Source organism: Tursiops truncatus, chromosome 11, assembly GCF_011762595.2.
Source record: "Tursiops truncatus isolate mTurTru1 chromosome 11, mTurTru1.mat.Y, whole genome shotgun sequence".
NCBI lineage: Eukaryota > Metazoa > Chordata > Mammalia > Artiodactyla > Delphinidae > Tursiops > Tursiops truncatus.
The window spans coordinates 25,804,752-25,830,185 of NC_047044.1; the positions used below are offsets into that span (position 1 = coordinate 25,804,752).

At 41.2% G+C, this 25,434-nt stretch overlaps 1 protein-coding gene across 3 annotated transcripts in view; it reads left to right on the top strand.

Annotated features, from left to right (window-relative positions):
• The window catches only part of TMCC3 (transmembrane and coiled-coil domain family 3), a 315,420-nt gene that overhangs the window by 178,698 nt on the left and 111,288 nt on the right, over positions 1-25,434 (top strand). For 2 of the 3 annotated variants that reach the window (XM_073788347.1, XM_073788349.1), the window contains exon 4: positions 20,539-20,604. The exons of the other annotated variant lie outside the window; for it this stretch is intronic. The gene's annotated coding sequence lies outside the window, so the exon portion shown is untranslated. The remainder of the gene's footprint in view (positions 1-20,538; positions 20,605-25,434) is intronic. 3 annotated transcript variants of the gene reach the window in all.

Genomic DNA, 25,434 nt, shown 5'->3' on the forward strand with positions numbered 1-25,434 from the left:
AACTTTCATTTGATTAAGGTATGTGGTGCATCGTAGGATGTTATTTTTTAAAGGGTTATTGCCCCTCTCCCCAAGTATGAGAAACTTGGGTTGTTATGGTTCTTTGATTTCTATTATAAGGAAAGAAACCATGACAAATATTTGGACAACTGAGGGATACTTGTTTGTATAACCAACCAAGAGATTCAAACATTTATGTAAATAAGGACTATGTTTTTTTTTTTTAATTTGGTTGCATCAGGTCTTAGTTGCAGCAGGCAAGCTCCTTAGTTGCGGCTTGCTGGCTCCTTAGTTGTGGCACGTGGGCTCCATAGTTGTGGTAGGTGAGCTTCTTAGTTGTGGCATGTGAACTCTTAGTTGTGGCATGCATGTGGGATCTAGTTCCCTGACCAGGGATTGAACCTGGGCCCCCTGCATTGGGAGTGCGGAGTCAACCACTGCGCCACCAGGGAAGTCCCAGGACTATGTTTTTTAGTGCCATGGAGAGCCTGTAAGTTTGCTTTTCTTGGTCTCATACTTTGGGAAGCATCGTTGGGTATTCTGTTTTTAAGACTTTTTAAGCTATTTCAATTCAACAAATGATTTTACTACCTAACAAATGTGAGGCCATCATCCTGTGTTTTATCTATTGAAAACCTTCTCTTCCCTAAACTTCTACATATTGGAAATTAATCTCAGCATCGGCAGCATCTTCTACATTTAAAAACAGAGTCACAGCACAGCAAATATAAACAGTGATGGCAGTGGACATCTATTGGTTGAACCCCAACATGATTTCTGCTTTCTGTCTTCTTTCTATCTAGCCCCCATTGCCATTTAGGGAATCTATGAGTTTCTGGGGAAGCTGACTGTACCTTGATAAGGCGGTAGAGTGTGTGTGTTCGGCTAAGCTAGTTTGTATATTATATCCCCCTTGCCGCTGTGAGGGCAACGTCACATGACCTGATCTAGACTGATCAGAGCGCATTTCTGGATTGTCACTGAGAAGGCTGGGGTAAAGGAGTATTCTTCTTGTTCGACTTGAGCAAGAAATTTGAGGTCCTGGGAGCTGTAAGTGGTAGCTATCATGCAACTATGATAAGACTAGTTTCAGAATGAGCTGACACTAAGAATGACAGTGGAGAAATAGAGAAAGTTGGGTCTCTGGTGACGTCACCTAGCTGCTAGATTAAACTTTGCCTGGAGCCAAAACTACCTCTGGACTTTCCAAATGTATTACTTCCCTTTATATTTAAGCCAGTTTGATTTAGGTCTTCTTTGACTTAGAGCCAAAAGATTCCTTAGTGATCAATATGGTGGTTATTTTGGGGTGGTGGGGTTATAGGTTTCATTTTATCAATTATTTAACTGTATTTGCTAAATTGTTTGCATGGGTTACATTTGTAATAAAAAATAACAAAAAATGTCTACTAACATTTAATCACAGCATCCACATTGTCTGGAAGTTATTTATCTAGGAAAGTAGACATTCTTAATAGGGCTGAACCAAGACCCACAGCTAAGCTAATCTGTCTGTTGCTTCGAATAGATCTCTGATGATACCTTGCACTACTGGTAATATTATACTACTGATAACTCACTGGTTTTTAAATTTACTTTTTAAGCAGTTTTTATATATTGGCCCACTCTTATCTAGTTGTTTTATGGGAGACAGAGAAATATCATCTAATGTAACTGCAGCTTTTACCACTACTTGTTTATTTTTTGAGCAGTGAAGGAACTCAGTACTGCCATCCATTTAATATTCTCCTCCTCTTGACATGTAAAAAAAATACATATTTGTGGTCAATTTAAAATGAATAGATATAACAGTGATATAAAATATATATATATAATATATATATTTATATAAATATATATAAAATAGATAACTAGTAAGGACCTACTGTACAGCACAGGGAACTCTACTCAATATTCTGTAATGTCCTATATGGGAAAAGAATCTAAAAAAAAGAGTGGATATATGTATATGTATAACTGATTCACTTTGCTGTACACCTGAAACTAACACAACATTGTAAATCCAAAAAAAAATTTTTCAAAAACCAATTTGCTGATAGTCAAAAATAAAATAAAATAAATAGATATATAAAAATTTTTAAGTAACAAGTAAGTTACAATAAAATAATAAGATAGGCGGACCCCTATAGAATGGGAGACTTAAAAGACGTTAAAAGACTTATCAGTCAATCACTATATGTAGACCTTATTTGAATCCTGGTTCAAACAAACTGCTAAAAAAAACCCCAAAACTTAATTTATGGGAAGTTTAAGCACTGGATATTTGAAGTATTAGGGTGATATTATTGATTTTTTTTTAGGTATAATAATGGTATGGTCTTTATGTTTTTAAAGAAAGAGTCTTTGTCTATTAGCAATACATAGTGAAATATTTACAGATAAAATAATATGATATCTGGGATTTGCTCCAAAATAATGCAGGACAGAGGAAGTTCAGGGGAAATATAGATGAAACAAAATTGGACATGAATAGATCATTGGTGAAGCTGAGTAAGGGGTACGTAGGGGTTTATTAACCTATTTATTTTTCTATCATGAAAAGTTAAATAAAAGTCTCCCCTTTACTGACCCTCTAGTGTTAATCAGCATTAACAATTAGACATTTTTTTCTCAGAAATTTTTCTGTGTATAAATTACAGAGAGAAAGAAGGGTAGTGAAGTTTTTGTTTTGTTTTTATTTAACTAAATAGAGTCACTGCACATGTTGGTCTACAACTTTCTTTTTTGGTGGGGAGGGGAACTTAATATATCATGGACATTTTGCCATTTAGTTTTATATTGGATCAGTTGATGATTTTTTTTCCCTAAAGTTTTTTGCTTCTGTAACAGTGTAGCTTCTACACCGCAGGGGATAATTTTGGCTTTTTGTGGGGACTGCCTGTGTTTGAAACCTGGAATTTCTGTGGGCTTTGATCAGAGTTTTCATTGCAAGTCTTGGGCAGCTCCCACTCTTCTGATTATGAACCTTTCCTGGCATAGGATCCCCATATGAAGCATTGGCCCCAACCCTCTCCATAGGATTTTGCTGTCAGACAGCAGTTGTAAAACCTGTTGGAAACTCAGCTCTCTAATGCCTACTGTTTGGGGGCCAAATATTTGTGAGCGCTAGAAAAAGCATTGTTGAATTCCTGTTGCTTTTTTTTGTGATGTTACATAATGTGAATTCTCAGTATCTCATGTACATCGATCCTTAAGAGAGAAGATTTGTGAGAGGATGGTTTGTTTTTTAAAAGAATAGAGCATTTAAAAAAAAAAAAGAATAGAGTGGATGAATAGGTGACCAGCCTCACCTCCATGATGGAGCTGTCTGTTGTTATCATGCTGGGAAGTTGACATAATTTAATTCCACTGCTTCTTGCAATAGCCACTGTTTTTCATTTCCCTTTTATCCCAATGGGAGAAAGACAATCTAAGCTTGGAATAACTTCTCTTTCTCCCTTACCCTTGAGGATCACAGAGTATATCATGCTTTTCATGACATATTTTCAAAGTGTTTTAAAATATTACTATCATCATTTCATTCTCTTATCAAATATTTTCAGAGTAACTGCTCTGTGCCAGTCATAGCACCCAGCCTTTGGGAGCAGAGAATGCAAGATAAATCAGTTTTCACATCGCTGTCTGGGTGGAAATTCTGAGGTTGGTCATTGAGGAAGGATGGATCTATGATTAGTGTTTTTAAATAGGCATGTTTTGTGTATATATACAGTAATGATAGGTACCATTTACTGATTCATTACCCTGTGCTAAGTACCTTTCTAAGAATTTTATACTAGTTGTCTCATTTAATATTCATAGCAAATCCTATGAAGTATGTGCTCTTATTAGTTGCCTTTTGTAGATCGGGAACTGAAGCACAGAAAGATGAAGTAATTTACTGGGAATCACAGAGCGAAAAAGTGGTACAAATCTGGATTTAAACTCAGATAATCCAATTCCAGAACCTGTGCTCATTATGGAATTATTACTAAGAAATCTGTTGGCTCATTGATGTATTGTATTAGCAGCTTCCAGTTTTTAAGAGAGAAAAAGATGGTTAATTATTGTTAACCATCAGTATCCCTGGAGTCCGTTGGATTTTCAAGCTGTGAAACATGTTGAAGAGTTTTTAAGATATAATATCATAGTGCAGTTGGGGATTAGAACTGATTTCCAGACTTACAGAAAATTGATCAAATCTTTATGGTGTGTTGATACCTTCAGGGGTTGAAATTTTACCTGTAGTGTGTCTAGAGTCGTATCAGAATGAATCTTATTCTGTCACTTGCAGTGTTGTTTGTGCTGAAAGGAAATCCACTAAGCTGTTATTTTTGCTAAGTCAATTTTACAATTCATCATGAAGTTTGCTATAATGTGTAAAAGTGTATGTTTCCCCAACATGCATAAGTGTGTATGAATATGTTTCAAATGCATGTATACATGCTCTGCTTTAAAAATATGAAAATCTCAGTACATTCCTGGATTCTTATTTTGTATGGCTTGCACTCAGTGATTCTAAACTCCTTCAATTGGGAATCCAGCCTGAAACTATGTACGCGTTACTACAAACTAGGCTGTAAAACCTTCCATTCAAACTCATAGTCCCAGTTTACCTTTTCTTTCCTTCATTTCGTCATAATAATGAAGAGAGCTGTCACTCACTGTTGTTGACAATGTGTTAATCTTTGTATTAAGCACTTTTAACTGTATTCTCATTTAGTCCTCAAAGTAACCCTTTGAGGTAAGTCTTGTTATTCTTATTTTCTAGATGCAGAAGCAAAGCCTTAGAGAGATTACTTGTTCAAAGTCACATAGATATATGTGGGGACAGATCCAGGTTTGTCTGCCTCCAAGGTCAGTTGATTTCCTGTGTGGAAACATTGCTGAAGGAAGATGTTCTGAGTGCCGTGTACTTATATGAGTCTATGTTTATATGTAGTTTAATTTTAAAAGATAAACAATAGTAACTATAGCTTCCTATGCACTAGTGAGGTAGAAGGACATCAGAATTTGTATCCTAGCTCTGTTTAATATAATGACATGAAACAAATCACAACTTCTCTGGGCCTCAGTTTCCCCATATGTAAAATAAGGATAATAATACTTATTTAACCAACATCATAAGGTTGTTGTTAGAATTAAGTGAAATCACAGAAAAGTGCCAAGTAGTTTACATATGTAAGGAAGCATTAGCCAATACTCTCATCCCCCGCTGCCCGCCGTGAGCTCTTAAAACTCACTTCATAGGATTCAGATTAGATGCTGCTGTGGATTTGGCTTAAAAGCTTCCTTAAAAATTTAGGATATCGTCTGGTTTTTCACTTCATTCATTCATTCAAAGGACTTCTTACTGGGTCCCTACCAAGCATTGGCATTGTTGCCGGAGGTATAAATTGACTCAGACTTGATCACAGATTATTCAGAACATTTTCTGGTTAGGATGGTAATCCAGTCTAACCCAACTACATGCTAACTGACCCCATGTCATGTGAACGGGGTCAGATTTGTCTGTGGTGGCCCAGACTGCTCTGCATAAAGAAATCTCAGGACAGATGGGGCATCTGGCATGTGTTGTGGGTTTGCATCTTGTCCTGTGGGGTAGGTGAGGGATGGGGGTGGGCTTAGAGTGGAGCCCAGGTGAGGCATTTCCCCAGACACCGAGCACAACGGGTAGCCCTCTTGGGCTTGCGTCACAGTCTGCCCAGACACAGGAGGCCCCTTGCAAGTGTGTTTCAACTGGAACTGCCTGGGTGACTTTTTAAATCCCCCGAAATGAAAAGAACCGCATTTTCCTCTCAGCTCATCAAACAACAATAATGAATAATAGACTCTAGTCCATTTTGAATACATTTAAATTGTGTTTCTGCAAAATTTCACACTTGCGCTCTTTTTTTAATGTTTCAACTGAACATACACACAGTTCTATAGGCAGCTGGAGTGGAGACAAAGGTTGCTCAGTTCAATAAGTATTTACTAAGCCTTTCCCCAGATAGGCATTGTGAAAGGTCAAAACACGGTCAACTCCAACCATAATAATCAAAACAAAAAAAAAACCTAGCTCTTTTAGATGCCACCCCTTCTCTTTGGGTGCTTTTGGTCCAGTCTTTGATGGTGCAATGCAAGAAAATCTGAGACCATCCATCTCATTCCCCAGGGAGGGTGGGCAGATGAGAAGTCGTCTGAGGCCTGGAAAGGTATGAAGTGCACAGTTTGAGTGTTCATTAGAGAAAGCACTAAAATCAATTCTGTGCTCTCTGATAGCAATCATGTGCCACCTTCCCCACTCACCCGCTACCACCCCATACATATACACACACATAGATACACATCAGTTTCCCTGGTGGCGCAATAGTTAAGAATCTGCCTGCCAGCGCAGGGGACACGGATTCGAGCCCTGATCAGGGAATATCCCACATGCCGCAGAGCAACTAAGCTGGTGCACCACAACTACTGAGCCTGCGCTCTAGAGCCCGTAAGCCACAACTACTGAGCCCGCATGCCACAATTACTGAAGCCCGTGCGCCTAGAGCCCATGCTCTGCAACAAGAGAAGCCACTGCAACGAGAAGCCCACGCACCACAACGAACAGTAGCCCCCGCTCGCTGCAACAAGAGAAAGCCCGCGCACAGCAACAAAGACCCAACACAGCCAAAAATAAATAAATAAAAAAATCTATTTTTTTTAAAAAAAGAAGGCTAACCAGTAAGATATGAAATTTTGGGCAGTGAGGGAGATGCTTTGTGCTGGGAAAAAGGGAGAATGAGTTTCTGTTTCCAAAGGATGGGATCAGAACTATTTCTAAAACATCATTTAACTGAATGAGTGCAGCGAGGTTAATTTGTAGGTGAGTTACAGCTTAATGGAAACAACAGCGTTGTCACGCTTGAGTTGCACATTTTAAAGCAGTAAAGTGATCGCGAACTCCAGTGCCAGTCCCCGAGCTTCCCCCACCAACAGCTGTCCCTGTGAGGGTGGACTTGGCCGTGAGTGTCTCAGGTCACCCTGTGTTCCTGTGTTTCACTGTTAACGAACACACGGTGGCCTCTGCAGAACATCCCGGACTCATGCCAGTGACCATCTAACCCTCAGTTCATTAGGAGAGTCAGGGCTTCAGACCCAATGCATAGTTTGCTTACACTTTTCATTTAAATTGTGTTCGAAGTTTTTAATGTTTCTGGGTGTGCATGCATTAGAGGGGAAGGTCTTCAGAAATTAAAGTGGTGTCCTGAAGGAGGGCTCAGGAATTCTGAATGGCCAACAGGAAAGGACGGAGGCCAGTGAGGATTCAGGCCACATGAGAGAAAGAAATCACGGATAGGATTGCTTTGATGGTTGGGCAGCTGGGAACCTTTGCTGCCCTGCAGCATGCTAACAGCAAGACAGATGTTCCCAAGGCCCAACCTTTGTACACTTGTGCTCCTGGGGAAAATAACTCTCATTCCTGTTCGTGCAGGTCCACCCTTCCTGATTACATTCAGTTCTTTGAGTGATTTTTCAAGAATTTTTGAGTGGCTATGATATGCTCAGCGCCTGGTCTAATTAGAAAGGAAGGAGCTGCAGATCACTCAGTCTCCAGACCGGTTGCCTGGTACATGCATCCTCATCTTCTCCAGGCCCGTAGTTCTTAAAGAAGGAGGAAGGAAATGTTCCAGATATGCCAAGGCAATGAATATATAATTGATGCATATAGTAGTTACAAAATGTAAAGGATATAGAATAGATCTCTTTCTAATCCTGTAACCACCCCAGAAACAACTACTATTAAGTTTGCCTACTCCTACAAAGATATTCTATTCATATGTAAAGATATTCTATATATTCTATATATATATTCTATATATATTCTATTCATATGTAAAAATATGTACATATTGTACATATTTTTCATATATGCATATACACACATAATACACATACACATATTTAATTATTTATCCTCGTTATTTATATAAATGGTAGCATACTCTGGAATAATAGGTATTCCATACCTTACTTTTTCGTTTATCTTGAGAATTGTTCCAGGATAGCACATGTAGAGCTGCCACGTTCTTTTTAATAGCTACGGAATGTTTGTTCCATCGTTCAAATGGACCGTCTAAACCATTAACTTCAGCCTTTTATTGTTGCATAGTTTGGCTGTATAATCTTTTGCCATCCCGATAATACTTAATTGAATATCCTTGAATATATATCTTTGAGCACATGTGCTAATTTATCGCTAGAATCAGTTTGCAGAAGTAGAATTACTAGGCCAAATGGTATATCCTTTTTGTTTTGTTCTATTTATTAGACATTTGTATGTCTCCCTTCTTTTTGTTTCAGGTGTACAACAAAATGATTTGATATTTGTATATATTTGCAAAATGATCACCACAATGTCTAGTTAATATCTGTCACCATACATAGTTACAGAATTTTTTTTCTTGTAATGAGAACTTTTAAATCTATTCTCTTAGTAACTTCCAGTTGCTGTGCTGTATATTACATCCCATGACTTATTTATTTTATAGGGCTTATCCCTTTTAATACTAACAGAAATTGCCAAATCGCCCTTCTAAACAGGATTTATGCATTTACACCTTCCCAGGAATGCATAAGAATGCGCACTCTGTGTGTCTTCCCCTCATCCCCACCCCTGCCTAGGCCATATCAGTCTGTCTGTCGTAGGGGAGAAAGTTTTGTGCTGGATATGAGCCTGAGTATGTTTGAAACTTACCCCATGGGTGTTAGCCGTCTTTTAGTTGGTTACAGGTCATAGAAAATCTACCTCAAACAAAATTTTTTTTTTAAGTGGAGGAATTTATTGACACATATAACAGGAGTCCAGAGTGAACGTGTGGATGAGGCATAACTGCATCCACGAAGGGCTGCCATGTTGTTGCACAACTCCAGGGGGCGCATTCAGGTTGTATCAGAAAACAGTGTGGTGTGGCCCTGGAATTAGTGGCCTATGCTTGGGGGCACAGTTGAAGTCATGGGGACTTGATCTCTCTCCACTTCTTAGCCCTGTTTTCTTGGGGTTTACGTCGTTGTCAGGCAGGCCTTCTCTAAGCGGTCACCCTGGTAGCTCTAGGTTTCTATTTTAATCACCTTTGTAACCTCAGAACAAAGAGCTTCTCCTTTTCGGTAGATACAACAAAGGTCCCACAAATGAGCCTCATTGACCTGGCTTGGGTCAGGTGCTCATCCCTAACAACTGGTCACTTAAAGGAATATCTTTTGATTTGCTTGCCCATCATTCATTCCCTGTTCTCATAATAGCACCTTGATCGATTTTCTTCCTCAACAGTCAGTCCACATGGTCTGACTCCCTGCCTTCCTCCAGGGGTAAGCATGGTACCCAGGCATCCATCCTACCAATGGGCAAAGCAATTCCGATTCTCAGACGCCACCACTAAACTGTCTGCAGGCTAGATGAGTGCTTCTCAAACTCAAGAGAGTTACAGCTGAAGAAGAGAGGTTACAAATGTGCATTCAAACCACCTGGGGATCTTGTAATAAAGCAGATTCTAACTCATTAGATCTGGGATGGGGCCCAAGAGTCTGCATTTCTAACAGGCTGTAGGATAATGCTGTTGCCACTGGTCCAAGGGCCACACGTTGAAATAAGGGGATATACTGTGGATCCAATGAGCTCTCCAAGTTCCTTGTAGTCCAGTAGTTTTGAGATTTCATAGCATATACAGGATATTAAATAAACAAAATCTCCACAAGCAGTCAATTTCAGTGTGTCTTCATTTCACAAAGCAAAGAGAAATCACTTTTATGATCACATTTATCAAAAAAATATAAGTATTATTAAAACATTCATTCATTTTAGAAATAAAATTCTATTGCCTGCCTGGGTGGGGAGGGGAGAGGAATCCTTTGCTGAACTGTTTCTAAAGAATTGTACTTCTTTTTTTGCGGTACACGGGCCTCTCACTGTTGTGGCCTCTCCCGTTGCGGAGCACGGGCTCCGGACGCGCAGGCTCAGCGGCCATGGCTCACGGGCCTAGCTGCTCCGCGGCATGTGGGATCTTCCCAGACCGGGGCACGAACCCGTGTCCCCCGCATCGGCAGGCGGACTCTCAACCACTGCGCCACCAGGGAAGCCCAAGAATTGTACTTTTGACCAGAGTTGGCAAGAAAGTAACTTCTCCCTCTGGGGACTATGAGCTGTCTGTTGTCTTAGTAAAAAACTGCTGCTGTTTCCACCATCCAGCCAGTGACTTCTTAGTGCTTTGCCTGAGGAACCAGTTTGCCCTTGGCAGACACTAGGTTTTATATATCCACTTATCCCATCATGACTGGGTGGCCTGTAGCAAATTCTGGGGACAATATACTGGTTTCTTGGGAATAACAAAATCACTCTCTCTCGTGACCAAGGGCTCCTAGGTTTTCTTTTCTCATCATCTCCCAGAACCATTATCTCAGTCCAGGATTAACTTGAAAAGCATTAAAGATTTTCGTTACTCTCCCTAATTCAGACCAGTTATTGAAAGGAACTTTTCACCACCCACCGCATCACTTACTGAATCAGAAAAATGATTTCTTTTGCAAAGCAATTTCATGCCTTGTTATTCCCTATATGTCTCTAAAATACAAAGTTAGGTGGCACTGCCAGAAGTCTCTATTCATTCCAGAGATTGAAAGGGGAAAGTTTTAAAAGGGGCTCGGCAAACCTGTGACACTGTCTACTCGGTATCCTCCTGCCTTATGTAGCATCGTGATGGTATTTGCTTTCAAACCATGCCTCCTACAAGGAAAACTGTAGCCTCAAATACTTGCATCATTATGTAAATAGGGGTTAATGAATCAGTTGCACAAAATATAAAGCGACTGAGAATTTGGCCGCTTTTATGAGAAAATAACACAAAGACAGCTGGATTTTTCTTCTGCTTTTTTTGTGCATCCTCATACTCTTCGGTTTTACAGATATGGCTTTTACAAGAAGGCTAGGCTAGAGAATTCTGCAGAATTCTTATTTTGCATTTCATTTTCTTATCGCTAAACTGTTAAGTAAAGGCAGTCCCATCTGTAGGCTTGGAAAACAGCTTTAAGACTTAATTATTAAAAGGTAACATCTCCTCTCTAAATACTGATCCTCTATAAATACTGTGTTGTCCACATTTGCCTTTTGAGATTAAAATAATCCACCCACTGATTTGGAATTAACTTAAAATGCTTAGGAAATGGGATGTCGAGTCCCTGTCCTGGTTCTCTGTATCTACTGCTGACTCTCTAGTGACAGAGCTGCCCTTAGGTGATGCCCAAGCTGGCAAGTCATGAATCAACAAATTGCACTTTAAAGGTAGAATAGAAGGGGAAGGGCCATTTATTGCGGCAAGGGGTCTTCTTCATCCATGAGCAGTGTGAAGAGCTGGAGACACAAGATTTGGGGATTGGTCAACTGGCCAATCGACATTTTCCCAACAGTTGTTTATTGAATACTTGCTATGTCCCAAGGCATGAAGGTAGCTTCTGTGTATATAGTGATGAATCCAACATTCTGAGCCCTGACCTCATGGAGATAACTTAAATGAACCATTTCACTTCTCTGGGATTTACTTGAAAAACAAGGCTAATTCTTAACCTCACAGGATTGCTATGCTAAACATATTTAGAAAAGTATAAAGTGTTGAACAGTTGTAGAGTTCTTTAGGTCAACATGGTTACACAGCCTCAGCAGTGCCCTTAACTTGAACTTTCTGAGGTCAGCTGTGTTGCTTATTACCTCCTTTCATAAAGTTATCCTCAAATGACCCTCCCTTTGCCCTTTGTCTTTTTGCGACAGTTGCATCTTCTTCCCCAAAGATGATCCCATTTTCCTGATTCTTGATCAGTGCCAGCTTCTTATCTGCTTTGTAAGAAACTCTTCAGGGCTTCCCTGGTGGCGCAGTGGTTGAGAGTCCGCCTGCCGATGCCGGGGACACGGGTTCGTGCCCTGGTCTGGGAGGATCCCACACGCCGCGGAGCGGTTGGGCCCGTGAGCCATGGCCGCTGAGCCTGCGCGTCCGGAGCCTGTGCTCCGCAACGGGAGAGGCCACGACAGTGAGAGGCCTGTGTACCGCAAAAAAAAAAAAAAAACAAAACTCTTCAAAGATGCAAGAGGGAGGGGATGTGGGGATATATGTATACATATAGCTGATTCACTTTCTTATACAGCAGAAACTAACACAACAATATAAAGCAATCATACTCCAATAAAGATGTTAAAAAAAAAACAACAACTCTTCAAAAGGAGGGGCCTCCTAACTCAGAAATTTCATAAGCATTTGATATGAACTTAGAAAGAAAATAAAGGACTATTCATAAAAGATTGAGAAAAAATCAAAAATAATTTTCTTTATTGGATACACAATAAAAATTAGATTCTAAAAATAATGCCCCAGAATACAGTTATCATGAGACATGTCTGTCCTTTCCTAGAGTTAGAAATAGAGAACAGTTTTAGAGTTGGGCAAGTAGCCAGCCTTGTCATTTATAGGTAGGAATGATGGGGGTCACGGTCCTAGCAAGGGAGCAGGCTGGGAGGGGCTTTCTCTGGAATATACTAGAGCAGCTGAGGCTGGGAAACATGCAGGGAACGTTTCTAAGAATGCCTTTGCTGTACGTGTAGGAGGAGGATCTCGATGCTTGCATTGAAAGACCCCTGGCCTGTCACACAGTCTCCCATGGTACAGATTTTTGACTCATTGCACTAATTTTATGTACCATCTGTTCATTGAGGGATCCTCCCCACCCACGTCCCAACATCCATAATAATGTATGTTTCCTGTCTTTTTCTGCTCTGTGTCCCTATCTCCTCATCTCCGCCTCATTCCCACCCACCCCCTCACCCCACATATGTGAGTTCATCACTAGGAGTGGGAAAGCACAGCAAACCTAAAGAAACGTTTCAGAGGGTCTTGTTTTACACTTTGTAAATTGCACAATTAACAAACCTTCTTAGGGATAAAGGGCCTCTTCTTTTCTCCATCCCCTGACAAAAATGAGGTTGCTTCGTGAGTAGTAGCATCATGGTATAGTGCAGGGTTGTCAGATGTTTTCTAAAAAGGGCCATATAGTAAATATTTAAAGTTCTGTGGGTCATATGATCTCTGTCACAACTATTCAACTCAGTTGAGATATCATTAAAGTGCCTATGGGCAAATATAAAAACAAGTGAGCATAGCTGTGTTCCAGTAACCTAGATTTATGGACACTGAAATTTGAGTTTCATGGAAGTTTTACATATTAGAAAATATTCTTCTTTTGATTGTTTTAACCATTTGAAATACAAAAGCCATGCTTAGCTTGTAGGCTTTATAAAAACAGTCAGTGGGTAGGATTCGACCCACGTATCTTCATAGTTTACCAACCCCTGGTATTGTGGAAGAAATGCAGAACTAGGAGTGAGAAGCTTTATGTTGCAATTTCAGTTGTACTACTTTCTAACCTTGATGTTTGTAGTCATTTGACTTCTAACTTCAGTTTCCTCATCTGTAAAATGAGTGTGGAAAGTGGGAGTGGGGGAAAAGTAACGCTAGAGAGGAGAGACCTGGTGAACATTGTCTCTGCCAGGTGATCAAGGTTCACATCATCAAAGATAAGTCATGTTGATAGCATGTACCCTTGATATGCGATGAAAACGGCACTTTACCTCTGTGGTCATCCTCCAAGAAAGTCATAACCGCAGTCAAACATGAAAAAACATCAGACCAACCTAAATTGAGGGACGTTCTACAAAATACCTGACTAGTATTCCTCAAAGCTGTCCAAGTCATCAAAAACAAGGCCAATCTGAGCAACTGTCACAGACCAGAGTAGACTAAGGAGACGCGATGGCTAAATGTACTGTATCCTGGAGATGGGGTCCTGGCACAGAAGAAGGACATGAGGGGGAAACTAGTGACGTCTGAATAAAGTGTGGAGTTTAATTAACAGCCCTGGATCATGTTGTTTCCTTAGTTGTGACAGATGTCCCATGGTAACGTAAGATGTGAACATTAGGGGGATCTAGGTCAGGAGAATATGGGAACACTGTACTAGCTTTGCAACTTTGTTGTAAATCTACAACTATTCTAAAATAAAGTTATTTATATTAAAAAAAAACTAAGAAAGAACAATCCCCAGGATTTGGCAATTGATTGGATACAGAGGGTAAAGGAGGAAGAGAAATAAAGATTATGTCATAGTGTTCAGCCTGAGTACCTGGGAAGGTAGCCCTGCCATTGGACAGAAATAATGAATATGAGGCAAATTAGGCTTGGAATAGGAAATAATGAACTTGGAGTACCAGGTCACATCCATGAATATGAGGTACTGTTTCATATTTAAAGTGATAAAATACTTGGGGAGAGGGTTTTTGGATTTCAGATGTTTTGCTTAAAGTGATCTCCAGCCAGTATTTCACAGATAAGTCCTAATTTAAGAAACATTAACTAGATTAAATAATAAAATAGTTATTGGACTTTATATAAATAGCTGGCCTCCTGCCCATATATATATATACACACACATACATATATGTCCCTTTGTGGATATGTTTTTCCTGTTGTCATTAACGTATTGCTTGGAACTTGGAGTAGCTGTAAGTATCTCTATTTGCAGAAGGAATTAAAGTCGTGTTGCCAAGTGGAACATGATCTAAGTGACTCTCAGCAGCCAGAAGCAGCCCTTTTTCTTTAGTCAAGAAGTGCTAGTTGAGCTTCCCTGGTGGCGCAGTGGTTGAGAGTCCGCCTGCCAATGTAGGGGACACGGGTTCGTGCCCCGGTCCGGGAAGATCCCACATGCCGCGGAGCGGCTGGGCCCGTGAGCCATGGCCGCTGAGCCTGCGCGTCCGGAGCCTGTGCTCCGCAACGGGAGAGGCCACAACAGTGAGAGGCCCGCGTACCACAAAAAAAAAAAAAAGTTATAGCTCATCCTAAATTTTTTTTTAAGTAATTAATTAATTTATTTTTGGCTGTGTTGGGTCTTTGTTGCTGCGCGCGGGCTTTCTCTAGTTGCACCAAGCGGGGGCTACTCTTTGTTGTTGCGCGTGGCCTTCTCATTGCGGTGGCTTCTCTTGTTGTGGAGCACGTCTAGGTGCGCAGGCTTCAGTAGTTGTGGCGTGCGGGCTTAGTAGTTGTGGCTCATGGGCTCTAGAGCGCAGGCTCAGTAGTTGTGGCGCACAGGCTTAGTTGCTCCGTGGCATGTGGGATCTTCCCAGACCAGGGCTCAAACCCGTGTCCCCTTGCATTGGCAGGCGGATTCTTAACCACTGTACCACCAGGAAAGTCCCCCATCCTAAATTATTGAGTAAAGATTTGTATTCAGTGTGAAGAATCTAGTGCTGTCTTAACCAAAGAGAAACCAATAAATGGTTATCATTCTTTAGTTTTATTTTATGCTACAGTAATTTAAAATACCCCAGGGAATTCCCTGGCTGTCCAGTGGTTAGGACTCCATGCTTTCACTGCCAGGGGCCTTGGTTCGATCCCTGGTTGGGGAACTAAGATCCCACAAGCCACGTGGTGTGACCAAAAAAAAAAAAAAAACCCAGACAGTGCTTACTAAAAAGCACTATAAATAAGGATATAGGGTGAAAAAAAAGACACTTTAAGGAAACCTTTGTTCTTCAATTTGATTTCATTAATTTATGTCTTGCCTCTTTCCAAATGTATTTAAAGTACCTGAATTTCTCAATGGAATGCGTGCTGAGCACACAAATGTGTACACACAGATGAACAAATCAGCTGTATCATACTGCCTCCAAGATAAGGATGATTTATAAATGACAGAATGTACATCCAGAAACACTCAAGGTCTCTGAACTAGACACTTCACCTTTAACGAATGAAGCGATTCAAAGTCATCTTTCTTCCTACTCAGTGGAAAACCAATGTGGTCATGTCGTTCAGATCAGTCAGGGCATAGAGCTTGAGAAAAAGAGCTGACTATAACTAGCTGGATTCTTGCGTAGATAAAGCTTCATGTAGCCACATACAGCCTGATAGAGAAATGGAAGAGAGGAAGAGGGATGGGGAGAAGGCAAGGGTTTACAAGTCACCTGCTCTTTGCCCAGCACTGAGCTTAAATGCTTACTGTGTGCACGGTCTCGTCTAGTAAGCTGCAGACATGGGTATAATGTTCAGATGGCAGTTTGATCTAAATATTTCTGAGTAAGTCAGTCCTCTTCCTGACGTTGCTCTCACCAGCTGCATCCCATGGGCAACCATTCCCTAGATCTGCCAGTTATACAGTTAGTTGTTAATGATCCTAGATGTCGCCTCCTCCCACCAAGCTCAGTATTCCATCAGCCACTGCTTAAACCACGCACCACAGCCAGAGTGCGGAGGACTCGCGATTGTTTGAACAGGTCTACCAGGTGCCTCAGATTTCATAGACAGAACAGTGAGTAGGACTTTGTCTTCATTTCACTGATATGTGTCTGCCTCTTTCCAAAAAGGATTTGATCTTCCAGCAGGATGTGTGCCACGAGACATTTCATAAGAGGGAGAACCTTAGGACCTCCACGCAGAAGGGCAGCATGTAAGAAAGCAAGACAAGACAGTGAGGAAAGGAGAGAACATCAGAGTCTCCCTTTGTGTGGAAAGGAGCAAGACTGAGGACAGTTTCATGGGAGTGGAGCTTCTGAAGGGGCTTTAGTGATTAAAATAGGTGGCGCATATGAAGGGTGAGCATTTGGCTGGTTTGTCTCTGAGTCTTTCCCAGCCTTCCTGTGTTAGGACAAGTTCAAGCCAAGGTTCCTTTCAGAACCTTGTGCCCAGTTAACTCCATACCCGTTATCCCTGCCATGCTTGGCTACGCCTAAAATGTCAACCTTTCTAATGCTCACATCCCTTGTTCTGCCCACTTTGATCTTCTCATCCCCTTACCTCTGTCCCAAAACCTCCTGCAAAGTCCCAGACAGGGACCCTGGGCGAAGTCTGGCCCTCTACCATGTTTTATTGAGCCTGCACACTCCACCTCTATCCCCACATGGCAACCACTGGCAAAAGCCAAGAGTCTCCCTGAGAGGGGACAAATGCTTTCTTGTTTGCCAAAGTCCCTACCACTCCGTATTGTTCCCCAATCCTGGTGGTGGTCAGATGAGTGTGTTTAGTTTGTGAAAATGCATCGATTACTTTTTTATTTTGTATTTTCTGTGCATTTGTTATAGTTCAGCTTTAGAAGTTTTTTTAATGAATCAGAAAGCAGAATCTTGGTTTCCCTGTGCAAACCCGATGCAGTAGACATCATTATTTTCCCCCATTTTGTAGATGAGGCTGTGAGGACATGGAAAGGTCAAGCAAGTTACTCATGGTCCTATAGCTGGTACATGAGCTGGGAATCACACCCAGGTGGCCTGTACGCCTGACTGCTATGATTTAGTTCCTCCCAGGAGAGTTGGTTCAGTCATGAGATACTCTAATTCTGTTCTTGGCTTCTCTTTGCTGCCAGTCCGATATCCAAAACATGATTTTCAGAGACACACTTACACTGTTTCTTTTATGTGCTATGGTAGGTTAAAGGTGGCCATAAATTCCTTGCAACTCCTTTTACTGAGATATGGGATCAAATTCCCCTCCCCTTGAATTTGAGCTGGTTTGCTTAATTGGTAGAGTGAAGTGGAAATGACACTGTGTGACATACGAGGTGAACTATTAGAAGGCTTGCAGCATCTGCCTTGGTTTCTTCGGACACTGAGTCTTAGAAGCCATGCCATGAGGAAGCCCAAGGCACCCCACCAAGAGGCCCCCATGGAAAGGAGAAAAGGACGCTTGTTACAGTCAGCACCAGCACACCAACCACGTGAGTGAGTCATCTTGCAAGTGGATCCTCCAGCCTCTGCTGAGTGACCCCAGTTAGTGCCACATGGAACACAGATGAGATGTCTCCACTGAACACTGCCCAGATTGCAGAATTCATGAGCAAAATAAATGACTATCTTTGTTTTAAGCCACTAAATTTTGGCGTGGTATGTTGTGCAGCAGTAGGTAACTGGAACACCTGCCAACTTTGCTTAACCAATGTAAACTAGAATCAAATGTCAACAAAGTATCATCTTCTTTAATGTGTTATTACAGGAAGTCTCCTCTAGAAAAAACTTAACTCTTAATTCAAACCATCCCTGAAAATAATCCCAGGGGCTCATGTTCAAATAGTTTAAAATCTCATTCATTCGGATTTACCCACACAGAAATTGGGTTGAAGGTCCCATTTGCTTACTCCAAAAAGAAGATTATTTATCAACTTTAATTGTAAACACTTTAAGACAAGTGGTGTTACTAATTATAAATGATTTTTATCTGCTTCTTAAAGCAATTTCGTTAGAATGTCTGCCTCAGAAGGCTGTGGGCCTAGAGTAAGATACTTGAAAGCTATGCCATGTGTCTCTTTAAATGCTGTGTTACTCAGACTAATTCAGACCACTCTCTTTTCTCGTTTCACCCACAGTTTGCTGCGCTTTTCTGATATCTATCTTAGGCTAATCTGCATTAGGGTTGTTTATATTCTTCTTTTTGTCCATCTTCATTGTCTGTAAACTCCTGGAAGGCATGATACTCGCTCTTACAGATCACAGCTTTCATTCATTCATTCATTCATTCAACAAACAGTTACTGAGTGCCTCCTATGTACCAGGCATCATTCTAGGCCCTGGAGAAACCAGAGTGAAAAAAGCAAAGTTCCTGATCTGTGGAATGAACATTCTTTTTGAATCTGATTTTGTCCTGTTCATCTGAATTGATGTTTTCCTTCAGAGATAGCAGATGAGGTTTCTGTCACAGCTCAACTCTGATTGACTCTTAGTGGCTGCTTAGGGAAGTATGTTAGGAGGAATTCTGAGAGTCAGCTAGAAAGAGGACCCTCTTTCATTACTCATTCGGGGAGTAGAGTGTGAGAGCAGTGGGTCACATATGTTATCCCTTATGTAGACCGTGAATTGTGGCACATGGGAGGTGGAATAGATACAGATTTGGTATCAACAGGATTCGAATTAATTTCTCTCCTTTCGTAAAAAAATTAATTAATTTTTATTTAAAGCAAGATAACGGAAGGTGTAGAAAGAAGGTATCTATAAAATGACAGGAGATTTTAAGATCCTAAATATATGTTGTGTATTATTTTTGAAACATGAAAGTAATAAAACTTCTTTAGGATTACTTAAATGTTGTATGAACAATGAGAAGATGTTGATCAATTTTAAAGAACGTCATCACTTTTACATAAGTGTTTTTTCCATCTTTATATGGTTTTAAAATTATAGATTCCCTATAACTCCCTGAGGAAACCTTTATCTTCAGATGAAGGTCTGAGACCTCTGGTGCCATAGCTCTTCACAGGATGTTTTGAGAAAGCATCAGCCACTTCGTTTTGCACAAGTGAATTCAGTAATTGAATTCAGTAAGCATAAGATATTTTGTTAATAATCGAAGACTCAAAAAAAATCAGTGGTACTTGGTTAAAAAATATCATGGTTTTTGTTTTAGTTTTCCGTATGTGTTGTGTATACATATACACGTATGTACAATTGACCCTTGAACAACACAGGTTTGAACTGTACAAACCTGTGAATAGTTTTGGATAATTTGAATAGTTTGTCTATTTGTATGGGGATTTTTTTCAATAAATGTACAGTTGGCTCTCCAGTATCCTCGGGTTTCACATCTGTGAATACGGAGGGCTGACTATACTAAGCCATTTTCTTTCTTTTTTTTTTTTTTTCCCCACATCTTTATTGGAGTATAAATGCTTTACAGTGTTGTGTTAGTTTCTGCTGTACAACAGTGAATCAGCTACATGTATACATATGTCCCCATATCCCCTCCCTCTGCGTCTCCCTCCCACCCTCCCTATCCCACCCCTCTAGGTGGTCACAAAGCACGGAGCTGATCTCCCTGTGCTATGCGGCTGCTTCCCACTAGCTATCTGTTTTACATTTGGTAGTGTATATATGTCCATGCCACTCTCTCACTTCATCCCAACTTCCCCTTCCCACCCCGTGTCCTCAAGTCCGTCTCTACATCTGCGTCTTTATTCCTGCCCTGCCGCTAGGTTCATCGGTACCGCTTTTTAAAATTCCATATATATTAAGCCATTTCCTATAAGGGACTTGAGCATCCTTGGATTTTGGTATATGCAGGGCTCCTGGAACCAATCCCGGGTGATACTGAGGGACGGCGGTATTTATATTTTAGTTGACTAACAGGTTAGTTGTCTTTTGGGCTCATTAAAGAATTCATTCTCACATAGAAAGCATAGTCAGCAGGTCACTGTGGTCTTTTCTATCCCCACTATCAAGAAGCAGCCCCCAGGTTAATTTCTCTTCTGCCTCTTCTTTGTGGTGTAGCTCATGAGGCCTGAGTTTACTCGTCTTTAAAATGAGGGAAATGATATCTACCTCAGAAGATTGTTTTAAGAGTTGTTTATTCTTCTTATCGTAACTATTGTCTCATCTAAATCATTGCTATTAATAGCTAACATTTACTGAACGTGTATTATGTCCTGTCTTGGGCACTTTACATGTATTATCTCATTTAGTTCTCTCAATAACACTACAAGGTAGGTCCTATTATTTTTCTTATTTTACAGATGAAAAACTGCGATGCAGAGAGGTTGCAAGTCTGCTCAAGACTACACAGCACATGATGACATGACGTATGTGAAAGTCCCTGCACCAGGCCTACCGCATAATAGGTGCTACTACATGTTGAGGGAACCACCAACTCTTTGTGGGAAGTTTGTTTATGGGTTGATTGGGAAAGCCCATTCATTCTTGTTCCTCCTCCAGGCTTCCTAAGATTCTATATGTCCCTTTTTTTTTTTTTTTTTTTTGCGGTACGTGGGCCTCTCACTGTTGTGGCTTCTCCCATTGCGGAGCACAGGCTCCGGACGCGCAGGCTCAGCGGCTCCACAGCATGTGGGATCCTCCCGGACCGGGGCACGAACCCGTGTCTCCTGCATCGGCAGGCGGACTCTACCACTGCGCCACCAGGGAAGCCCTCGTGGTGTCCTTCTTTTCATTTACTGTGAAGGCTTCAGCTTGGGCCTTTGACAAGACTACAGTATCAACTAGAGTCCAAACAGGAAGTAGATGACACACACACATCTGTGAAGAGACACACACACATAATTTCAAGAGAATTAATAAAGAAACTCCTTACAGAGGTGGAGAGGAAATGCAGGAGATGTGCAGGGCTACTTCAGGCTGGTAACGGAAGGGCTGATACCAGCCCTAGAGCTGAAGAGGAAGGGAGTGGCCCCCAGTACCCGGGGACAAGAGGCTGTGTGAGGGGCTGCCTGACCAGAGCTGTGACTTTTGGTTAAAGGATGCAGCCAGCTTACAGTGAGCCATAGAAACCAGGGGAATGAATACCCCAGCCTCACTCTTCTTTCCCCTCTCCTGCCGGTGCTCCCCAGCGGTGAGCCCACCTGGAGGCTGCTGCTGCAGCCCATGTAGATTGGGCTCCCAGGGAAGGTAGAGCAGATCCTGAGGGGCAGCTGGAAGGTATTCGGCACTACTTCTGACCCTGGGCGTGACTGGGGAATGGTGAGGAGGATTGCAGACCATTTCTCGCGCTTCTTGGCATTTGTGCGGGATCTGACATTCTTGGCTCCAGCTGTTCAACAGATGGCTGGATCCACCAGGTAGACAGTTACAAATCACTTTTATAAGTGCACATGTGGAAGGGTCTCTGGCAATCGTTTAGTTGGAGGACAAAGAATTGGCGTTGGTACTTCCACAGAGCCTTTGAAGCTGATTCACTGTCTCAGCCAGAACTCTTAAAAGTCTCAGTTCAGGGCTTCCCTGGTGGTGCAGTGGTTGAGAGTCCGCCTGCCGAGGCAGGGGACATGGGTTCGTGCCCCGGTCCAGGAAGATCCCACATGCCACAGAGCGGCTGGGCCTATGAGCCATGGCTGCTGAGCCTGCGCGTCCGGAGCCTGTCGCTCCGCAACGGGAGAGGCCACAACAGTGAGAGGCTCGCGTACCGGGAAAAAAAAAAAAAAAGTCTCAGTTCACTTATTTATAAACTGAACATAGTAAGATATTCTTCTCAGAGAAGTGTGAGGCTTCAACTAGTCAAAATCAGTACATTTTTTTTTATACTCCAGTAAAGATGTTAAAAAACAAAACAAAACCTTAGGAATAAGCACACCTTTGACTGTTACTGACCCAAACTAGTATCTGCTAGCCTGACTTGCAGCAAAGCCAATCTATTGACACTGGGTTGTGGTGAAGGAAAGTACAGTGTTTATGGTAGGGCACCAAGCAAGGAGAATGGGCAGCTCATGCTCAAAAGACCCAAACTCCCCAGTGGCTTTCAGGGAGGGGTTTTTAAAGAAAGTGTGAGGGAGAGGGTCATGGGGTGTGTGATCAGATTGTGTTCAGTTCTCTGATTGGTTGATAGTGAGGTAACAGGGTGATGTTTTGGGAATCTCAATCATCAACTTTCTGATTTTAACCAGTCTGGGGTCTATGTGCTGTTGGTTAGCATGCAGTTAACTTCTTCCACCTGATGGGGGTTTTAGTATCTATAAAACAGCTCAAAGATATGGCTCAGGATATTACCTATGGCCCTTGAGGAGGAACTAAAGATCCTTAACTTTGTTTTATGGTTAAACTGTCATAATTTTGTCTTGTTTGACTTTGTTTGGTTTATTTCTGATTTTGTAACTTTTCTGATTAAATTTGCTCTTTGGAACTTGGGGAAGGCCTGGGAGGCTAAAGCTTTTTTACAAGGAAGAGGCTGGAGACACAGGGAGGTGGGGATGGGTGGGGGGGGGCCTGTCTCGGAAGACCCCATAGGGTCCCCTTCAGTTTTATGACCTAGCAATATCCTATAGACATCATTAAGAACATATGCACAGGCTTATCCTTAAGGATGTTTATTTCAATGTCCTTTGTACTATTGAGCATTTGGAAACAATCCAGTGTTCAGTTCTGAGAATTGGTAAATATGTTTTGCAATAATATGCAGCTGTTTGAACAACATGATGGGGAAAGGAGCTATGTTTGTAGTCGTGTGTTTCTACTAAGGAAACAAGGTAGACATAGTAAAGACTGCAGGAAACTATTAGTTGACTCAAGTAGCTATAGTGATGAAGACGACATTTGAAATATGTGTATTGAATCAAATTGATAAATGTTAATAGATATTGATTACATATTATTCACCTCCCTAGAAGAGAAATATTATAGGTCTTACATTCCTTCCTAAAATCTATTTATTCTCATATTCTTTGGTTTAGGCTTAGATTTACTTTCCATGTTTCTGACTCAGATTCAGCAAAGAAATCTTGTCTGTGGCCTGAAACAACAGTTTTCCTTTTTAGCAATTGCTGGTTTAAAAAACCCTAGGCCTGCAAGAGAGGGTGTTAATGTAAGTACAGAGACTGAGAGTTAAACAGTAGGCAGTTTAGAAGGGAAAGCTGTTGGATAAAGTTGAAGGCTGAAAACCTTCCCATAATAAAATCCTACTCTGTTTTTAGTAACCATTAAACACCTTTTTAGAGTTGTCTCTAAGAAACCCACTTGGAGACATCCAGATTTTCTAAAATTTAATAGTATCTCCAATGCAAATAACATTACCTGTCAATTAATTGTCGTGGGGTAACATTATTCAAATTGGTAACTATAGCTCCCCAAGGTTATATAAAGTTTTGATTATCTTTTCAAGAAAGGGATCCTCAAAGTTTATTTCTGTCTTTTCTTCTTCTGGCCAAAAGAAGAATTAAGTAAGTGACTCTGGTGGGTTCCTTATTTTGAATAGTGCATATAAGAGATTTTGTACTGTCGTTTCTAAAAGCTTTCTTATTCAAGTTAGCCAAGAATCTTGGGAAGAGGGTAATTTTTTCATTGGGGAAAGGAAGAATCACCTTACTGTCAAGGTTGCCTTATATTCAGCCTTTTTTTAAACTTCTTGGCCTCTATTTCTGTGTCTGTAAAATGGAAACAATAATGCTACAACATCTTAGTGGTATTAGAAGAATTAACCAGAGTCTGACATGAGGCAAGTGATGATAAATAGTAACTGTATATTTCTATATACACATACATAATAACACATAGATATAGCTCTGTGTATAAGAGTCATTATCTTAGTTTTTCATCTCCTGCCTAGCACCATATTTGGCCCATACTAAGCCCTATAGTTTTTGATTGAAGCCCCCTTTTTTGGTTTGTCATATATGGCAAAAAAAAAAGCTTTGGTGACTCATTTTATTCTCCAGGCCACAGCAACCGGGGGTTTCAGTAGAATTACAAACATTTTCTAGTAAAACTTAACATGGCAACAGCATATTTAACACCTTCCAAAACTGCCCTTTTTATTCAAGAGGATGCTCGTGGTGCCCTGTCCTTCTACCTGATTCATTCATTCATTCCATAAATATTTATTGAACAGTAATTATTACTTGTGCACATAGTTAGGTGCTGGAGACATTGTGAACAAAACAAGAAGAGGCCTCTGCCTTCATTCATGGAGATTATATTCTGCTGGGGGTGCCCTCCTCACGTCACTTTTTTTGCTGCTCCAGTGTTTACCAAGCAGTTCCCAAGTCCCCCTCCCTCTTTTGCTTGGGGAGAGCAGCCTCTTGCTTCAGTGGGCATAGCTGTTCTCTGAGGAATGGGCTTCCCAGCCTTCCAAGCAAAGAGACCCTGCACCTCTTTAACTCTGCTGGACTTCTGAATAGGTCACTGGTTACGTAGTCCAGACGGATCTGGAACCCTCTCTCCAGGAACTCCACTGAAACGAACTTACTGTTGCACAGTCTTGGCTGAAGACTTGAAAAATATCCCATAAACAAACACCAGGTTATCTGAGGCTTGTCCACACAATTTACCAGCACCCTTTCGCATTACAAAGATGTGAAAGGAGCACTAGGGAAATGTGTCAACCCCTATTGGCAGGAACCAGAGATATTTTCAGGGAAGGGCAAGGGATTCCAATCCAGAATCTCTTTAGATTCTTGAAACTGAAAGGATTATGCAAAGATAAAAAGCAAAAGTAAACACTGAAACTGTGAACCAAGAATGAGCACAAAGGGGGGAAATCCTTCTATGGAAATAAGCTTTCCTCCAGAGGAGAAAAACAATAACTTGATGAAAAATCTGTCAGCCTGGAGTAATAAGTGGAGGAGCCCAGGGTGCACGGTGCCTCCTGAGTCCCATTTCTCTGCTAAAACACTTTGTTTTTAAATGGAAATTAATGTTTGGTAGCTGAGAGACTGATGTCTCCAACGCCAGCTCCATTGTGGAGTGGAGACACAAACAACAAATGGGAAGATGATTTCAGGAGTGGGTTAAGGAGACGGTGAGAGGGTGCAGTGAAGTGAGAAAAAAAATAAACAGAAACAAGCAAATTCTGTGAAGTCTGGTGCAAAGGTAGAGGCAGCTCGATTTGAGAAGTTCCTTCTCCTGGGTTATGAATTTGTGCACTAAAGTGTTATTTGTTCGGCATCCGCTCAGTGTCTTACAGCCCATGCTGG